General features: G+C 40.2%; 1 protein-coding gene and 1 long non-coding RNA gene across 7 annotated transcripts in view; one reads left to right on the top strand and one right to left on the bottom strand.

Annotated features, from left to right (window-relative positions):
• The window catches only part of LOC113899023, a 31,165-nt gene extending 16,039 nt beyond the window's left edge, over positions 1-15,126 (bottom strand). The window contains exons 1-2 of the long non-coding RNA XR_003512811.1: positions 11,304-15,126; positions 8,300-8,421 (exon numbers count right to left, since the gene is read on the bottom strand). This is a non-coding gene — a long non-coding RNA (uncharacterized LOC113899023). The remainder of the gene's footprint in view (positions 1-8,299; positions 8,422-11,303) is intronic.
• Positions 1-16,717, top strand: part of RAD51B (RAD51 paralog B) — a 620,299-nt gene that overhangs the window by 321,828 nt on the left and 281,754 nt on the right. The gene's annotated exons all lie outside the window — the stretch shown is intronic.

The raw sequence follows: 16,717 nt of genomic DNA on the forward strand, positions 1-16,717 counted from the left end.
GACAAAAGCGTTTTTTTTCTAGATGAGAGCAGCCATGTGGCCATCATGGTGAAGTTGGATCCTGTCTGGTGTCTACTGTGAGCATTCCTGTCCATATACATTGGGAACACTAAGATGGGGAAGTGGCAAGACAAGCCAGCATCACCTCCATGAGGCTGATGAGGAAAGGGAGGCAAACAGTAGAAGCATGGAGTGTCTTGTATTTAGGTGAGCACACAGCCTAATGTGAAAACTCACTTATTATTACATCAACATTTGGATGCTCTTTGAAAGGCTTCTGGGAGGGTTATGAGAATGATTTGAGGGTGGGTTTTGGTCTTGACCCTGTGCCACAGCAAACAAAATGAAACTCTCCTTGAGCTCAAGGTAATCAAGATGAAAGTGTGTTTACATAGATGAGCAGTGGGATTTATCCTGCAACTCTGGAAGGTAATCCCAGGGTTCAGCGCTCCATGAATACCATGCCGTGTTCCTAAGCTGGTAAATTACTGTGAGCTTTTATGAGAATGGATTGTGGGAAGCATCTAGATGAAATTCAGCCTGTTTCACCTCAAGTCCAGGGCCCACTAATGCACTCCAGGTGTGCAGGCTGCCCAGGCTTTCTGCCTTGGAAGCCTCAAAGAAGAACTTTCATCCCACAAGGGAAGCTTTGAAGAATACCAAGGGCCTTTCTATCTCTCCTTGTTTTTTTGTATTCTGTCTGCCCACATTTGGTAATTGGAGATATTTGTGGTGTTAAAGCCGGACTTGTTCCTTCTCAGCCTGCCCCTCCAACAGTGAAATTTTAAGCCTGTGGCTTCAATTGTGCACAGCAGTGATTTCTCTGCAGTGTCCCTCAGATGTAAAAGGAGAACGGCTGAAATTCTAGAAAGGGGGATATAGGAAATCACCAAACAACAATTTTCCACGTCTATAGATCCTTTCATCTGAGGGCAAAAGAAGCTGGAAAGGGTCCCTCCAAGAGGACTGGCGGGGGTTGGGGGCACAATTTAAAACTCCCTGGTTATGGGCTAAGGAACTAAGATCAAAGGACTCTGTCCTCAGAATTACACAGTGAGTCACTGGAAAAACTCTGAGTAAAAGTCAGGCATCCTGTTCTCCAATCTTATATGGCTAATAAGTACAATTGACTTTAAACAGTACGTTTATTTTTTTCATTTAGATCCAATACCTTCCTAAAGAATATAATTATATGTGCATTATGGATGAAGAATTTCAAGCCCTGGGGCAGTCTGAGGGATTTTGCTGTGATGATACAGTAGTTGAAGGGAAAAGGGACTTGAGAAGCCGTGTGTCTATTGTGTGGTCCCTGTGCTCTCCTGGGTTGTTGGCCCCCCTTACAAACCACTGCCATTATTCAGGCCATCTTGTGGCTTCCATTTAGAAGTTCTCCTTTAGGAGAGATTTTTCCAAAGCTAAATTAACAGCTATGAACTGTACTGGGTAAGTCTGTGATTTCCTTTTTCCAGTTTTGACTGCTGTAAGCATTTCAGTCTGGTGCCCACTAGTTCAGATTAGCATGTCGGTTTTAACTTTATCTCCAAATGCACTGCTTTCACATAGTATAACAAATGTGTTTGTAGATTTGAGGGCAGCAGAGTTGGCTTGAACAGGGACTGTATAAGTTCTGTAAATATTTTAATATCCCATTTAATTTGGATTCTTTTTTCATAGGTCCTCCTTTTTAAAAATATTTTTGGCCTCACCATGTGGCATGTGGGGTCTTAGTTCCCTGACCAGGGATCGAACCTGAGCCCCGTGCACTGGAAGCACAGTCTGAATCGCTGGACCACCAGGGAAGTCCTCACACGTCCTCTCGATGTATGTCAGTTTCTGATGATGGGTGATCTGGCTTCAAGGTCAGGTGCCTTGAAGTGCAGGTGGCTAATATGTGCATGTGCCCACATGAAATGTTCATGTGGTAAAACTGAGCCAGAGCTGTTAATCTTCTCACTACCTGCCAGAAGCTGGAAGAAAACATCCACTGCAGAGATGAGTTCTAAGTATCTTCCCCAAGCATGTTCTAAGAGACCACCTCCTGGGGAAAATGTTGAGGGCTTTGCCTCTTTGTTTCTTGGAGATTTAAAGAGCATTGGCTCTCTGACTGTACCTAGGTTGGTGAGACACAGGGCTGTCATCTTTGGGGTCATCCAGGAAGTGTATTAGAGTCAGAGAGACTTTTGCAAATCCCTTGAGACGCATACAGATATATAAAGGTAGCAAGGACATAATGCAAAGAGCATGAACTTTGCAGTGAGACAGATTAGGGCTTAATGCAGGCCGCACCACTTCCTGGATATGTAACTTTCAGTTAATTACTTAATTGCTATCATCTTGATTTCTTCTTTCATGAAAATGAGAATAATAATAAGTACCAGCCAGATTTGTTGTGAGACTTAACCAAGAATAAATATGTGAAAGTTTCTAGGACATGGTAGAGTTTCTCTAAATATTAGTTTTATTTCACCTCTGTCATAGCCCCCTTCTCACTCTATCCTCATATGACCGGCAAGAAGAAAAGAAAGTTCTTGTGTTTCTTCCTGTAAGGGCGCTAATCCCATCATGAGGGTTCTACTCTCATGACCTAATTACCTCCCAAAGGCCCCATCTCCAAACACTATCACATTGGGAATTAGAGTTTCATTATGTGAATTTTGGGGGGACACATATATGTCCCCTCCAATTCATACCACTTTCCCTTTCTCTCTTTTGCATATCTGATTTGAAAAATCTATATGCTATCAGTTCAATTCAGTTAAGTCGCTCAGTTGTGTCCAGCTCTTTGCAACCCCTTGGACTGCAGCACACCAGGCTTCCCTGTTCATCACCAACTCCTGGAGCTTGCTCAAATTCATGTCCATCAAGTCGTTGATGCCATCCAACCATCTCATCCTCTGTCATTCTCTTCTCCTCCTGCCTTCAATCTTTCCCAGCATCAGGGTCTTTTCAGATGAGTCAGTTCTTTGCATTAGATGGCCAAAGTACTGGAGTTTCAGCTTTAGCATCAGTCCTTCCAGGAATATTCAATATTCAATGAATACTGATTTCCTTTAGGCTGGACTGGTTGGATCTCCTTGTAGTCCAGGGGAATCTCAAGAGTGTTCTCCACACACCAGTTCAAAAGCATCAGTTCTTCAGTGGTCAGCTTTGTTTATGGTCCAGTCGTCACATCCATACATGACTACTAGAAAAACCATAGCTTTGACTAGATGGACCTTTGTTGGCAAAGTAATGTCTCTGCTTTTTAATATGCTGTCTAGGTTGGTCATAGCTTTTTTTCCAAGGAGCAAGGCTACAGTCACCACCTGCAGTGATTTTGGAGCCCAAGAAAATAGTCTCTCACTGTTTCCATTGTTTCCCCATCTATTTGCCAAGTGATGGGACTGGATGCCATGATCTTTGTTTTATGAACGTTGATTTTTAAGCCAGCTTTTTCACTCTCCTCTTTCACTTTTATCAAGAGGCTCCTCAGTTCCTCTTCACTTTCTCCCATAAGGGTGGTATTATCGGCATATTTGAGGTTATTGATATTTTTCCTGGAAATCTTGATCCCCCAGCTTGAGCTTCATTCAGCCCATCATTTCACATTGTACTCTGCACATATATTAAATAAGCAGGGTGACAATATACAGCCTTAACGTACTCCTTTCCCAATTTTGAACCAGTCAATTGTTCCATGTCCAGTTCTAATTGTTGCTTCTTGACCTGCATACAGATTTCTCAGGAGGCAGATAAAGTGGTCTGATATTCCCATCTCTTGAAGAATTTTCCATAGAGTATTGTGATCCACACAGTCAAAGGCTTTGGTGTAGTAAATAAACAGAAGTAGATGTTTTTCTTGAACTCTCTTGCCTTTTCTATGATCCAACAATTGTTGGCAACTTGATCTCTGGTTCCTCTGCCTTTTCTAAATCCAGCTTGAACATCTGGAAGCCCTTGGTTCACGTACTGTTGAAGCCTAACTTGGAGAATTTTGAGCATTACTTTGCTAGCGTGTGAGATGAGTGCAATTGTGTAGTAGTTTGAACATTTTTTGTCATTGCCTTTATTTGGGATTGGAATGAAAACTGACCTTTTCTAGTCCCGTGGCCACTGCTGGGTTTTCTAAATTTGCTGACATATTGAGTGCCACACTTTCACAGCATCATCTTTTAGGATTTGAAATAGCTCAACTGGAATTCCATCACCTCTACTAGATTTGTTTGTAGTGATGCTTCCTAAGGGCCACTTGACTTCACATTCCAAGATGTCTGGCTCTAGTTGAGTGATCACACCATCGTGATTATCTGGGTTATGAAGATCTTTTTTGTATAGTTCTGTGTGTTCTTGCCACCTCTTCTTAATATCTTCTGCTTTTGTTAGGTCCATGCTGTTTCTGTCCTTTACTGTGCCCATCTAGCATGAAATGTTCCCTTGGTATCTCTAATTCTCTTGAAGAGATCTCTAGTCTTTCCCACTCTATTGTTTTCCTCTGTTTCTTTGCATTGATCACTGAGGAAGGCTTTCTTATCTCCCCTTGTTATTCTTTGGAACTCTGCATTCAGATGGGTATATTTTTCCCTTTCTCCTTTGCCTTTAGCTTCTTTTCTTTTCTCAGCTATTTGTAAGGCCTCCTCAGACAACCATTTTGCCTTTTTGCATTTCTTTTCTATATGCTATAATTGATTTTAATTATGCTTTTCTCACCATAAAATGCGATCAAAGTCTTCTAAAAACTTGATTGGACATTTGGATTTCATTGCATCTTTTCATGATTTGCTTATAACATATGTATGATTCTATCATTTGACTTTCTTAACCTATGTGAAATTCAGAGTATAAATTCACTGACAAGAAAGCATTCAATGTGCGGTTAGCATTTTCCTATCAAAGTCTGGTCACAGTTAATGGCCCTGGATTAAGGAAGAGAGGCTTATCCACGACTCGGTCAGGGTCTGGCCTTGCGCACTGGGCCTATTGGATTTGTCAGCTAGCACTAGTTGTTTTCATGCATAAACTCCTAAATCTCAATGACTCAGTGAATTCAAATTTATTTCCTGCTCCCATCAAATTTAATTAGATGTTCTTAGTTGGTGGAAAGCTCTTCTCCAAGCAGAAATTCCTTCCACTTTGTAGCTCAGTCATTTTCAACAAGTGACGTCCAAGGTCACTTTGGAAGAAGAAAGCACATGAAGATTTGTAAATGGGAGGTTTTTAGAGGTCAACCCTGGAAGTGTCTCAGATCAGTCCCATCCATATTCCATTGGCTTGGACTTAAACGGCCGTAGTGAACATAAGGACAACTAGAAAGTGTGACATAGCTATGTGTCCAGGTAGAAGAGGAAATAGGTTCTGTGCACAATCAGCCATCTCTGACATATGTATTTGTTGATTCAACCTCATCCTTCTGGACTTGTCTTTCCTCAGTTGACCCCTGTTCCAACTTATGACATCAGTTTGTAATTTTGACTCTAATTTTATTAACACCTTATTTAAGAGATTTTGACTTACTTAATTTGTCCTCATCTTATATCCTTTTGACTCTGATTCTTGCCCCTGCCCTCTGGCCTTTTTTCATTCAGAGAAGATTGGAATTGTTTCAGAGTTAAAGAGAATTTTAGAGATCATTGAGTTCAAGAATTGTTTTCTGTGCTTCCCTGGCGGTCCAGTGGTTGGTACTCCCTGCTTCCACTGCAGGGGACATGGGTTCGATCCCCGGTCAGGGAACTAAGATCTTGACTGCCATGCAGTGTGGCCAAAAACAATAAATAAATAAAAAGAATTGTTTGTTATACTAGAGGTGTCTATTTCCAAAGACCATTGGTAAGTTTACATAGTACATGGAAACAAAATATGAACGTATCAGAATCTTTTTCTGCAGCTTTCCTCTTTTCTTAAATATTTATTTTATTTATTTATTTGGCTGTGTCGGGTCTTAGTTACAGTTTATGGGATCTAGTTCCTTGACCAGGAATCAAACTCAGGCCGCCTGCTCTGGGAGCATAGAGTCTTAGCCACTGGACCCCCAGGGAAGTCCCTGAAGCTTTCTTCTTTATAATGCTTGGGCATTGTGAAAGGAGCTTCCTGGTGTGATGGAACGTGTTCATGAATTTCAGCCCTAGTTTTGATGTTGATTAGTCATGTGAAAATTTTCTCATTTTAAAATGGGCTTAATAGGAAATGACAACCCACTCCAGTACTCTTGCCTGGAAAATCCCACGGATAGAGGAGCGTGGTAGGCTACAGTCCATGGGGTCGCAAAGAGTCAGACATGACTCAGCAACTAACACAATGCTTAACAGAATGTAGAGAAGAATTATTAGACACAAGGAGTAACAGTGTTATTTATGTCTGGTGGTAAGACTATGAATGATTCTTTGGCTTGGTTCTGTTTTGTTTTGTTTTTCACTTTTTTTCCTCCAGATTTTATGCACTGGGAATGCATTCTTTTTCTCTTTACTGCCCTTTCCCAGCTGAGTATCTCTTCAAATGTAAAAATCATGAAGAGCAAAAAGATGGAGATAAGTTCTAGCTCTAACTATCTCATAGAGTTAGGAGAATCACATGAAATAAGATGTAAGAGTACACTTTGAAAAATGAAGGCTAACTATATAATAAGGTTATTGCTGACAGGTTGGACTTGGCCTTAAAGATTCAGAATTGCTATGCAGGGGAAGTGGAACACATGAAGACGTATTTTTTTTAAATTACTGGTTTATTTGGCTGCTGCCAAGTCTTAGTTGGGGCCCACGGATCTTTAGTTGCGACCTGCTAATGACTATAAGACATCTTGTTGTTGTGTTAGTCACTTAGTCGTGTCTGACTCTTTGTGACCCCGTGGACTGTACTCCACCAGACTCCTCTGTCTATGGGATTCTCCAGGCAAGAATGCTGGAGTGGGTTGCCATTCCCTTCTCCTGGAGATCTTCCCGACCCAGGGATCAAACCCGGGTCTCCTGCATTGCAGGTGGACTCTTTACCGTCTGAGCCACCTGGGAAGCTAATGATGCATCTTGAATGTCTTCAATTCACCACTTCAGTTTATTGCTCCTCCAAGAGGAGGAGATTTGGCAGACCCAGCATGAATATTTGTTTCTCACAAAGACAAAAGCTAAAAATCATTTGCTGCTCATACAGACTAACAGTAAAATATTCAGTATTAAAATAATCACTGCTCATACAGACTAACAGTAAAATATTCAGTATTAAAATAATCACTTGAACGTCCACATTTGGGGGGGAAAAATGACCTTAGGAAGGAATTACACCATTTTCCTGAAGAAAGTGAGGAGATAAATAAGGATTGTCTGCTAATCTAGAAACCCTGCCTTTGATATGTTATGTTGGCCACATAGAAATGGGGCAGACCTGCTTGTTAGTGGTGACTGTCACATGGAAGGGCTTTAGTTCACTTATCTGGCTTCCCACAACCTTTGTGATTATAGGCCACTGTCAAAAGGTTTTATTTAAATCAAATTGATCCTTCAGTGGTTTTTCTGCTTGTAAAAGTAGTACATACTCATAAAATTCAGACTTTTAAGAACTGTATTATGGGGAAAAAGAACTAGTCCCCCATTATCTTAGACTTAACTACTGATAGCAAGTTTGTGTATAGTCCTTTACATTTCTTCAATGCATATATGAATGCATTTACTATGAATTTTCTGAACAAAAATGTGTTTCTATGTTACATACTGTTTTGCACATTTTTTTCCTCATGTTACATCATTACATCTTGAACATATTTCATAGGAGGATTTTTGATACCCATTTCCCTACTTTTCTCATTTTCTTTCACAGACCCTTAGACCCTGATCTGGATGGTAAATAACTTACAGTGTGAAAAACAAGAGAGCCGGAGAGTGATTCAAAAAATAAGGCAAAACCTTTTTTAAAGTCAGAGCTTTTTCAGTTTGGCCATGGCCCTACATTCTTATTGGCCAACCTATTACTTGTGACTGTTGTATTGATAGTATGAGTCATGAATTAATGACTTCAGAAAAGTAATTTTTTCCCCCCATCCTGGCATTCTTTCCAGCACAGGGCTTGTGAAAACTAATTGGATTTAAGGGTGATGTTGATCTGCCCTGGAAAGATGGAATGAGTTATCCACTGAGAAATACATCTGATCCAGCCACTCTCCAAAAACATCTCTCAATTTCTCTTCTACAGAATAGAATCCAAACTCATTAGTTTCATAGGTCAGATTTTCTTGGCTCATCTCTCCAGTTTCAACTCCCAGCATCCCATTTCATGTACACATGCTTCACAAACTGCCTTTCTTGCTGACTCTTACCTTTGTGTTTTTGCATTGACTTACCCTTTGTGAAGATGCATTTTGCTAGCTTTGCTTGGTGGAGGGCTTCCCTGGTGGCTCAGAGGTTAAAGCATCTGCCTGCAATGCGGGAGACCTGGGTTCGATCCCTGGGTTGGGAAGATCCCCTGGAGAAGGAAATGGCAACCCACTTCAGTATTCTTGCCTGGAAAATCCCATGGACAGAGGAGCCTGGTGGGCTATACTCCACGGGGTAGCAAAGAGTCGGACACGACTGAGCGACTTCACTTGCTGGGTGGAGTTTGTATGCTCATCAGCTCTTTGGTGAGATTTTGCTGGACTCCCTAGGCAGAGTAAAGAACTCCTCTCTCTTCTCCATGCTGGTTCTATTTCGGTGGTTCTGATGCTAGAGTGAAACTTACCTTACCAGTCTGAATTCATACCTGAACTGTAAGCCTTTAGAATTTAAGAACCATATTTTATTCATCCTTTCTCTCCAGAGATACTCAATAAGTGCTTCAGTGAAATTAGTAACACTTATAATTTCCTCAGTCCATCTAGTGTTGATTTCTCTATGGGAAGGGGACAATAAAGGTTTTGTTTTGTTTGTTTGTTTGTTTTTTAGGACTGTGACCAAGTATATTTGTTTACTTCCTTGCCACTAGCCTCAAAAGTGAAGAGATATAACTCAGTACGAATTTCCTTAGTAGGAGTTATGGATTGTCAGTAGCAATTATGGATCCATGAACAAAAACAAATGTTATCCATTTATCTATCCACTTGATGAGGCTTCCTTGATGGTTCAGTTGGTAAAGAATCCATCTGCAATGCGGGAGATCCTGGTTTGATTCCTGGGTCAGGAAGCTACCCTGGAGAAGGGATAGGCTACCCACTCCAATGTTTTGGGGCTTCCCTTGTGGCTCTGCTGGTAAAGAATCCGCCTGCAATGCAGGAGACCTGGGTTCGATCCCTGGATTGAGAAAGAGAAGAGAAAGGCTACCCACTGGAGAAGAGAAAGGCTACCCACTCCAGTATTCTGGCCTGGAGAATTCCATGGTTAGTCCATGGGGTCGCAAAGAGTTGGACACGACTGAGCGACTTTCACTCACTCACGCACCCATTTGATAAAGTTTTACTGGAAAATATAAATCTTAAGACTTGAGGTATTAGCAGAGAGACATGGTTAGGATCAAACTGCCTTCCCCTTATTATTTATTCCTTGTAGTAAAAAGCAACTGTGCCTTCCCTTTTAAATTCCTAAATCTAGATTTAGACTGCTTAAGAAATTGGAAATGGATGTTTAATTTCAAAATTGCTTATCCCACTAAGAGTTGCCAACATAGTAAAGGAGATAGTACTTATGTATGTTTTTTTAAGCTAAATATCAGAAAACTTGCTCAGAGTAATTTGACTTAACAAAAGGGTTAGTAATCTTCCTTGAAAAATGATCCTGAAATCAATTCCTTTAATTTACACTAGGCTCTCCAAGGAAATAAACACACTTTCCTATTTAAAATGAGGCTGGCCCAGATACCTTTTCTGAGCTAGAAAAATCCAGGCTGAAATAGTACTTTACATTGATTCCTTTTATAAACTCTTCTTTGGGACTTCCCTGGTGGCTCAGATAGTAAATAGTCCGCCTGCAATGCAGGAGACTCAGGTTTGATTCTTCCTGAGTCAGGAAGATCCCCTGTAGAAGGGAACAGCTACCCACTCAAGTATTCTTATCTACAGAATTCCATGGACAGAGAAGCCTGGCTATAGCGCATGGTGTTGCAAAGAGTCGGGCATGACTGAGTGACAAACTCTTTCACTCTGAAAAGTATATCTAGAAATAGCTAAACAATAGAACCAAATGGGCATGTTTTTTTCTGTCCTTATGAACTCAGATACCTTTTTCCCTTTTCAGCCTTAGTTTTATTATACAACTGCCCTTCTTCCATTAATTAACTAAGCAATCAATCACCTCATTCATTCACGTTGTCATTGTTGATGCCTCTTTGATGTGCAAGACACTCTAGATTTGGGAACACAAAGGTACCAAGTTCAGGTTAGACTTTTATCTCATCTCTCTATTCTTAAAAAATTAGTTTTTACTCCCTGTGACTGACTGCTCAATTTAATGAGTGTCCATTTAGGATCTGTTCTGTGCTCAGAACTGTTCAAAACCCTAATCCATAATCTTTCTAGAAGCTAGCAATTTATCCCATAAATTTAAATGACTAATAAATTTGAAGTTCTTTCTGTGGTTAATGTCATATGTTTCTTTTTTTAATTTATTTTTTATTGAAGTATAGTTGATTTACAATGTAGAGTTAGCATAAGTTATACAGCAAAGTGATTCAGTTATATATGTATATATTCTTTTTCAGCTTCTTTTCCCATATAGGTTATTACAAAATACTGAGTATAGTTCCGTGTGCTACACACTAGGTCCTTGTTGTTCATCTACAGTAGTGTGTATATGTTACTCTCAAATGCCTAAGTTATCCCCCCCTCTGTTTTTCCCTTCAGTAACCAGAAGTTTGTTTTTCATGTCTGTGAGTTTCTGTTTTATAAATATATTGTGTATATTTGTATCATATATTTCCTTAGTAATAATGAAATGGAAGATTTATGGAAACTCTTATTTCCTGTGAAATATATATCTCCTTAGTTCTCAATATTGATTATCCAAATGCTTTTAGTTAATGCTCTATTACTGTAGGCTTTTTGAAATATGCTGAAAGAATGTATCTGTGTTAGACAAATGTTATTGTTCATTTTTAGACGGACTGAGTGGTTTTGTTAGCAGAGTTGGAAACAGAAATGTGATTGCTTAAATCTTAAATTGTGTTAAGATGTGAACTGGTGATAAACAGACAAAAATTAATCATATGTGCCATGATTATGGTTTTATAGAGGTCATAGATCTGCTTTATGGAAACTGGAGTTTCTGTGTAACAGTTTGAAATTATTGCATAATCAGGCCACTTAATAGGACAACCCAATAAAAGGTAATTTGAGGTCTATGTTAAGAAACTGAAAACTAAGTGATATGACTACTTACCAGGTGAAATGAGAAAAGTCAGTCTCTCCTTTAGTTTCATCTGTTGTGGGCAGGGGAAAAACAGTTCTTAGAATCAGGTCTTAGCTTATCTAAGACTGAGAAGACACTGGCAGCTTCTCAGTGTATACCTTCTAGGGAAGCAGATAATGAAAGACCCTTTCTTCCTTGTCTTGTATGATCTCTCTTTTAAAGCCCAGGTCTTATTTAAGCATAGATTCTCATACTCAGAAAAACTCAGACTGTTTTGGTCTTAACCTATAAATCAAGAGGTAAAGCCTTTTCCTGCTCTCCTGAAGAGTTCTGCCCTCAGTAAAGGGCAGAGAAAGAGTTTATGTCATAAATCACTCAGGAGTTGTTTACCATGTTAATCTAGAGGGCACTTGCCCATGGCAGGCAGTAAAGTTACCTTGGTTGTTTAAAAATAACCTGAGTGGTTTATTCAGACTGTTCACAAATGTTTGGACATTATTCAGGGGCTGTCTTAGACTGACCAATTACCTTTATTTTTCACTGCTCTTCTTAGATTCACCCTTACACCATCCAATCACATTGAGTGGAGCAGGGGTTCCTGAAATTGCAACATTACTGACTTTCCAGCCATGTGATATAGCGTCTCAGACCCTGAGTTAAATTTCAACCCAGGCATCTCTCTTCAATTCGGGTCACCTACAGGCCAGACAAAAATCAAGGTCATGTTGAACCAATGTAAGGAGTTTTTTGTTGGTTGCAATAACTATAATGTTATTCACTGTTTGAAATACTATGCCATGGTTAATCATAAGTTGCTGCTGTTGTTGCCTTTTATTTATGAGCCCTTAATCAAGAGGATGCAGCAAGGGCCACTGTTTGAAAGGAGCCTTTCATGAGGTCTTCCTTTTGGATCTCCTTCATCTTTCATTGTGAAAAGAGGACTTCATGTGACTTTCAAAAGTTATTGAATATTGTGTATTGGCCTCTTGGATAACAGATTTTACTCTTCTGAATTGAAATGATCGTGTTATAAACTTTATGTTTCAGCTGATAACCAATAGAACACTAAGCCAGTACTCTTCAGACTATTCCTTTCAGTTGGTCCCAAACTTGATTAATTCTTATATGTCAGTCACTATCACTAAAAGTTATATATTGGTTCTCTGAAAGCACATTTTGCTATCTAGAATTCAAGTTGTCTGTTTTTAACCATATGTTTCTGCTGATGTTAATGTAAACAGTCAGACCAGATCCCTCCAGGCAGCCCTTTTTACTGCCCCTCCTCCCCCACTCCTTCAGACTAATGGTTGAGACCTTAAATGTCAGTCTCTCTCTTTTTTTAAGCTTTTATATCCTATTTTATGAGAATTCATCTTGTGAGTTACCCTTGTTAAAAGAGGGGGTGATATCCAGGAATTAGAATAGGATCATTTTGTGAATGAATTTTGGAATTGATCATGCATGTGAATGAATATTTTTAAACCTAAGAATTGAGTAAGAGGTTATGCTCTCAGACTTGTTGATTTGTCAACTTCATCCTAAATTGAATTTGGATAAAACTAAAGCTTGGGTAGCTGCTTTTTCTTTGAGGCACTCAAAATGTTTCCAAAGTTTAAAATCAAATTTATTTTTTACTGATAGCTTTTTTGTGGATAGTGATATGAAATGATATGAAATGATATGAAATGAAATGAAATGATAGCTCATTTCATTTACATGAGCTTTTAACTCTTCAGTTGATCCCTTGTGAGCCCTCTCCATGGGCCACACTAATTTCATGTGGTTCCCTAAGTATAGCACACACTCCTGTGTGGCTTGGCTTTTGCTGTTACTGTTACCAACCTGAGTTCTTGGCCTCCTTAATCAATAGAAATAGATAAGAGGCTAGACAGGAAATTCAGGCAAAGCATTATCAGGGTTCCTGTTGTAGCAGGAAGGAGTGAGCACAAGTAACAGGTTCCCTTGCTTGCTCACTCCCTGAGGTGGGACAAGCTGGTTCCTTTTGTGAAGTGAGGGTAGAGGTGGGTTCAGCTGTTGGGCCTGAGGGTGGCTTAGGTGTTTTGCCCATCCTTTTGGTGGTATTGTGTGCAGGGAACATACATAGTACCCTGTTTTTGCTCCTTCCTCTTAAGAAGTGGCAATTGGGTTTTTGGTCTTTTTGTATCTTGTTGTCCATAATTTGTCCCAACTGCTCATGCATGTGGTTATTATTAGTCCCTTATTTCTTTTGTTTTGTTGCTTGAGGAGACATTTGTCCAGGATCAAGCATGCTAGCAAAGGGTCCCAGGTCTCGGTCCCAGCCTGTCTCATTACTTCAGGCTGGTGTTCCACAGTACTTGACATCCTTGGAGGTAAGGCTGAAGTACTCCTTCCATCAGTACCTTCTGCCTCTGCTTACCACCTGGACTTAAATGCTGCTCACTGAACCATTTTATTTGGCCTGTTACTGAAGCACTTATTTCTCTCTACCTTGTGTTTTAATTGATTTTGTGCACATTTACTCCTCTATGAGAGGCAGACTTATTGAGGAGCGGGACTCTATCTTCATGCAGCATCCAAATGATTGACTTGATACAAAGCTGTGTGCATCTCTCGTTTTTTCATTAACATAAGGAAACTTTTCTCATAACATTTCTCAGAACTGCTGTGAGGAAGGGCTAAGAGATGGAGAGGAAAACTCTTGATCAAATTCAGAAGTCTCTTTACAATAGTGTTGATCTGAAAAGGAACACCTCAAGTTTTCAGTGACAGAGTGTGACATAACAGCTTTGCATTTTTCTAAGATACCCAAAGATCAAGATGGATAGTTGGCCAGAACAAGAGGTGATACCTGCCTCCAATCTGTTTGACCAAGTCAGGTTGAGACAAGAATGCTGGAGAATGAGCTTCTCCGACTGAACATGCTTGTTTAGGCCTCCTTCAAGCTTCTTACCCCTGGGCTTCCTCTCTCCTGGTACCCACATTTTCAATGCTCTTTTTACGTAGAATGGCATGTTAGCTGTAAGAGATAATAGGGATCATATTCATTGTGCCAACAATAGTCTATCTTAATGTGATCACACGCACTAGACAGATTATTACAGGAACTTGGGGTAAATAGCGTGGGACATTAAAACAAACAAGCCAAGAGGGCTGTCTGGGACCAAAGGAACAGAGTTACTGGATTTGTTTAAAGAATTAAGCTTATGAGCTACACTTTCCCCCTTTGCAACACAGATAAAAATCTTTACTTGAGGGACATTTCAACATCACAGCTGCAAGTGTAGCTTACAATGGAAAATGTTTTTCATTTTGGAAAGAGGCAATTGCTATTTTGTAATGGAAGACATGCTATTTTGCATGCATAGCCAATACAGTTTGATGAAGGAAGCAGAGTCTAGTGTATCAACCTCTAAGTCAGGAGATCAACATTTTCATCTTACTAGTCCTTCAGTCAAGAAATCTTAAGTGTCTCCTCTGTTTGGAACTGCTAATATCATGGACAATATAGTAAAAGTAGAAGACATTATGTCTTCCCCAGGAGGGAGAGGAAATGTAATAGGCAGCTCATATGTACCCAGGTCAACAAAGTATGTTAGTTCAGCTGGGTCTTATCAAAGTGTCACATGACTAACTACGACCAGAAGGCAAGGAGTGGATTGCTGTGGATTTTACTGCTAGGTGGCTTTAGATTCTTGGATCTTCTCCATGACTCATAACTTCCATTTAAACTAAAGATTATACCCACTGTCTACCAAGTAATGGAAGTAATCAAAGTAATGTTGAGGCTGTGAATTTAGAACCTGAGTCTCTTGCACTTTGGTACACAGAAAGAGGAAATATGACAGTGTGGTAGAAGAGACTCTTGAAGATTGATGAGATTCATGTTGATGTATGGCAAAACCAATACAATATTGTAAAGTAATTCAGTTCAGTTCAGTCGCTCAGTCATGTCCGACTCTTTGTGACCCCATGAATCTCAGCACGCCAGGCCTCCCTGTCCATCACCAACTCCCGGAGTTCACTCAGATTCACGTCCATCGAGTCAGTGATGCCATCCAGCCATCTCATCCTCTGTTGTCCCCTTCTCCTCCTGCCCCCAATCCCTCCCAGCATCAGAGTCTTTTCCAATGAGTCAACTCTTCACATGAGGTGGCCAAAGTACTGGAGTTTCAGCTTTAGCATCATTCCTTCCAAAGAAATCACAGGGCTGATCTCCTTCAGAATGGACTGGGTGGATCTCCTTGCAGTCCAAGGGTCTTCTCCAACACCACAGTTCAAAAGCATCAATTCTTTGGCACTCAGCTTTCTTCACAGTCCAACTCTCACATCCATACATGACCACAGGAAAAACCATAGCCTTGACTAGATGGACCTGTGTTGGCAAAGTAATGTCTCTGCTTTTGAATATGCTATCTAGATTGGTCATAACTTTCCTTCCAAAGAGTAAGCATCTTTTAATTTCACGGCTGCAGTCACCATCTGCAGTGATTTTGGAGCCCTCAAAAATAAAGTCTGACACTGTTTCCACTGTTTCCCCATCTATTTCCCATGAAGTGATGGGATGCCATGATCTTCGTTTTCTAACTGTTGAGCTTTAAGCCAACTTTTTCACTCTCCTCTTTCACTTTCATCAAGAGGCTTTTTAGTTCCTCTTCACTTTCTGCCATAAGGGTGGTGTCATCTGCATATCTGAGGTTATTGATATTTCTCCTGGCAATCTTGATTCCAGCTTGTGTTTCTTCCAGCCCAGCGTTTCTCATGATGTACTCTGCATGTAAATTAAATAAGCAGGGTGACAATATACAGCCTTGATGTACTCCTTTTCCTATTTGGAACCAGTCTGTTGTTCCATGTCCAGTTCTAACTGTTGCTTCCTGACCTGCATACAGATTTCTCAAGAGGCAGATCAGGTGGTCTGGTATTCCCATCTCTTTCAGAATTTTCCACAGTTTATTGTGATCACACAGTCAAAGGCTTTGGCATAGTCAATAAAGCAGAAATAGATGCTTTTCTGGAACTCTCTTGCTTTTTCCATGATCCAGCAGATGTTGGCAATTTGATCTCTGGTTCCTCTTTCTTTTCTAAAACCAGGTTGAACATCAGGAAGTTCACGGTTCACATATTGCTGAAGCCTGGCTTAGAGAATTTTGAGCATTACTTTACTAGAGTGTGAGATGAGTGCAACTGTGCAATAGTTTGAGCATTCTTTGGCATTGCCTTTCTTTGGGATTGGAATGAAAACTGACCTTTCCCAGTCCTGTGGCCACTGCTGAGTTTTCCAAATTTGCTGGCATATTGAGTGCAGCACTTTCACAGCATCATCTTTCAGGATTTGAAATAGCTCAACTGGAATTCCATCACCTCCACTAGCTTTGTTTGTAGTAATGCTTTCTAAGGCCCACTTGACTTCACATTCCAGGATGTCTGGCTCTAGGTGAGTGATCACACCATCGTGATTATCT

This window comes from Bos indicus x Bos taurus, chromosome 10 (genome assembly GCF_003369695.1).
Source record: "Bos indicus x Bos taurus breed Angus x Brahman F1 hybrid chromosome 10, Bos_hybrid_MaternalHap_v2.0, whole genome shotgun sequence".
Lineage (NCBI taxonomy): Eukaryota > Metazoa > Chordata > Mammalia > Artiodactyla > Bovidae > Bos > Bos indicus x Bos taurus.